Raw genomic sequence first — 4,418 nt, 5'->3', positions numbered from 1 at the left:
AAGAGTCTTTAAACCTACTACACTCAAGGGTTGAACGTTGGGAAGCGTTATCTTGGAATCTGTAGTTTACAATCGAGCCTGGAACACCTTCAAAGGTAGTTCACGGCCGCAAACAAGGTTCACAGCCGTGAACCCATGCTTGGGACGTGAACCACCCTCCATATATATATATATATGGGATTCACACATTTTTCTCCTCATTTCTTCAAGCTCCAACTGTGAACACCTCCATTCTCTCTCAACTATCTTCAACCGGGAACACTCTTAAAGGCCTCAAAACGTAAGTATTCCATCCCTTACTTGTTCATGCTTAGAAGCCCCCTTAATTCTAGCCTTGATTCATCACTTTTTCATCACCATCTTCATGGTCTCCAAGAGTTCACGACCGTGAACCCTTCATTGGACCGTGAACCCTTCATTGGACCGTGAACCCTTATTCATGGGCCGTGAACCCTTCATGATGGGCCGAAAATCCTTCAATTATCCATGTGTTCTTGGGCCGTGAACACATCTTGGGCTGTGAACCCTTCATGTGCTCATGGGCCGTGAACACCTCTTGGGCCGTGAACCCATAGAGGTTTGGCCTTGAACCCTTTCTTTTCCCTCATTCTAGATTCTAACACTTCATTGTAAGTGTTTCCTACATCCTAAGGGTGTTTCGTATGATTGTTAGTGGTTCTAGACACTAATTGTAGGCCTATACATGTGAATATGTGCTTAATATGACCGTATTGTGCTCGGGACTTCAATTAGCATTCCAGGCATCTTGTTCTTGTTATTCATCCAAGTCACTCCTAATCAAGTGAGTTCATACCCCTATTTCTTTATAGTTTTAATGTTTTCAGGGGGGGAATACAAGCCAAACATCATTGATCTTGTGAAATTATACAAAAAGGATTTCAATACACTTAGAACTAATACAATTGGCACAACCACACAATTTTCATACGTTTATCAAATATTTAGATATTTTGCCCCTTTTGTAACATGCTGAGCATAAGGGACGTTTTTCAACTTACAAGCATAAATGTATAGTTTTCAGATTAATATACAAACCAAGTACATATCATACATGCAAACTATAATAGGTATAGTTTGGGATTTCAATACACGGTTTTACATTTACAAGCATATAAACTATGACAGACTTAGTTTATGATATTCAATGATATTTTTCGGATAACAAGAATGCATTACTAATAATTATTTAAGTGTAATTAGTACTCTACAAGTATACAAACGGATTCAAAGACAATAGAACAATACAGAACTACACGTAAACTAGTTAATACAGGATTGTGAGACAACTCTGCAATTGTACCTTTTGGGGTACATGTTAAATCCTATCATTTAGTGTAACCGGAGCGTGAAATTTGTGAATAGATCTATTCGGTACTGACAATCCCACACCTAAACTGCTAGCTACAGTTAGGCAGGCATGCCTAGGGTGACAAATATCATACCGTCCGACGCCTGAAGAACGTCGTAGAGGTCATCAGTCATATCAAACATGGTTACACGACTCAGAATAGTATAAAACAACTTTTGGTTACGGGATTACATTCGTCATTAGTTTTATTTTCATTAATGGAACTACTACATACTACAACTGGAGGATTTCAGGGATTACAATGCATGGTTTTATTTTAAGTAATGAAACTATTATACTTACTGTGTTATCCAGGGTTTTCAAACAGAACATTCTATACATACTGGTGATAGCCAGGGTTTTCATGTAAACAAAGGGGTTTTTCATTCAAAAAAAACAATGCACAACACATTCAATGGTATCTAGACATATGAACTAATACATTATGAGATTCAGTTACAAAATACACATGTTAGAAAATCGATTTTTCCAGCATTTTTCAGCACTTTGCATCAAGTATATGTGAAAACAAGCCTAAGCTCTGATACCACTGTTGGGTTTTGAGCATTCTAACACTCCTAAGTGTACATGCAACCCTAAATACCTTGGATCTATGTTTTCTCTATTATACATGCAAATATGATTATTCCAAGGTATTACCCTATCTAGCATACAATCTTTGATACTTGGGTAATAAAACAAGTTAGAAGACATACCTTTTTATGTAGCTTGAATCCTTGATACTTAAGAACCGAGTGCCCCAAGTGTGACACCTCAAATGGTTCACACAACATCAAATGCACTTGGAATAACTTAGAGAGAAATGAACACTTCTTGAAATCGGCTAGCCCTCACCATTTCTTCATAGTCTCACATGGTTCCTCATGGTGGCCGATTTTGACAAGAATAAGATGTTTATATAGTTTGTCACAATTAGGGTTACACCATGTAAACCCTAATTGTCATGGCCTTTCATTTCCATGATCCATGGGTACAAAAACACCATGGAGCATCCATGAAGCATCCTATGGGTTTTAGCCCAACTTGATAATCCATGGAGCATTAGCCCACTATATAAGTATGGATGATTTACACAATCAACCCGTATATTTAATTAGTCTCCTTTTGATCACTTAATTAATTCCAAATTAATTCTTGATCAATACTAATTAAATAATCTTAGTAACATATTAGAACTTATAATATATTACCAAACCTTAAGTGTTATTTCTCTCATTTTAGTCTATCCAAATGCATGATGTCATGTAACCCAAATGGACCATGTCGAGTCGGGTCAAGTACATACCAAATATAGTTATGGACTTAGACACTAATCCAACAGTCTCCCACTTGCATAAGTCTAAAACTATTATTGAGTATGACTTCAAGAACCGATTAGCAATCGTAGCTCTTTAAGCCGCTGTCGAACTCTAACGTTGTAACTGAACTCTGATCTCGTCAATGACTTGTCCATTAGATAAGGGATCATATATTCCTCCATTCTAGATATCATATGGACTGAGACATGGATTATAAATCATTCTCTCTATCCATTTGTTGTTTCTTGATTTCCGATTTATGACGACTGATTAATTGAACAAATCAAATCAGTGTAGGCCCGACCGAGCACTTACATTTGTCATCACTAAATCATCGAGGGGCCCACAGATATCGCTTTTATCCCAAAGGTAAAAGTAATGGATAAACTTCGACTCATATGGTTTGTTCTACTACTTGTTGAATCATACACAAAAGCACGTTTTATAACATCGAGTTACCAATGCGTTTTCGCACAATCAATGTACAACCAACTCATAGTAACAACTCATATCTCTAGGTTTGAAGAATATAAGATATTATCGTCTCATGATCACTCGTGATAAAATCCATGAAATGATTCAAATGAGCGCGGGTTGAATCCAATACTCAGAACTTATAAGCACTCATTAGTGTTGTAGCACCTCTTTGTTATGTCCAACATCTTAGACATCTACAAGCCAACTCATGACAGTCTTGATTCATATCTACTTCCAACATATGACCGACTGTGGATGGTTTGAATAACTTAGTCATTCGGGAAGAATGACCTAGTTTATTCTGGAAGTCAAAACATGCAAAATGAACACACAAGAATAATTGAATCTAGTATGGTATCAAAACATATGAATATAAATAGAACACTTTTTATTTATCACCATACTGATTACTCATTATTCATTGTTTAGGTTTTATCAACTTTATACTTGAATTAAAAAACACTAGTTGTCCCATGCTCCAAGCATGTACACTATGTTCTTCTAAACAATAGCTTTGCCATACACCAAGTATGCACTCTATGTTTGTCTATGATCTTTACTTTGTGAACTAGATCGATTGAACATAATTTCAATGATTCTCTTTTTTACAATCCTAAATCCTTATAGAAAATGTAAGAATTCCAAATTCCTATCATTAACCGAAATCTGTTAGATTTTAAACTTATATGCATGATCCTCTTGTAATGATTATGCACCAAGTCACAAAGACTTGTCAACAGACATTACAGAGTATTCCAATGGAGATCAACTCCATGGAAACATCCTTATTGCATTAAGTTTTTCTAATCTTACACAGATTGAATAACTTCCAACTATGAAACATTTCCATATTCCCATTTTAACTGTCACTTCTGAACAAGAGTTGCCTCCTTTCAGAGTATGTCAATATGGTCCTTCCAAAATTTAACACTATACTTCAAACTGTCCCTGAGCAACCAATCTTTGGTAAACCTTAGATTGTTCTCAACAATTGCTTAATCATTTTAGTCATATCCAATTCTAGATTTTTCCCCCTTAATGCCCAGAGCATTTGGAAAATTTAGAAAGGATGAATATTATAGAACATGCAATCGATCCTATATCTGAAGCATATGGGACACGATTCATGATGTCTCACATAAAGACATGATACTAGACCAGTCTTTTGCTATAATATTTCTATGTCTATTTGCCAAGTTCTCATAATTCAGATTATGAAAAGGGATGTCGTAATCATAATCGAATTTTAGAAC

This window comes from Lactuca virosa, chromosome 8, assembly GCF_052849685.1.
Source record: "Lactuca virosa cultivar CGN04683 chromosome 8, Lactuca_virosa_CGN04683_v6, whole genome shotgun sequence".
NCBI lineage: Eukaryota > Viridiplantae > Streptophyta > Magnoliopsida > Asterales > Asteraceae > Lactuca > Lactuca virosa.
This window is presented reverse-complemented; position numbering follows the sequence as displayed.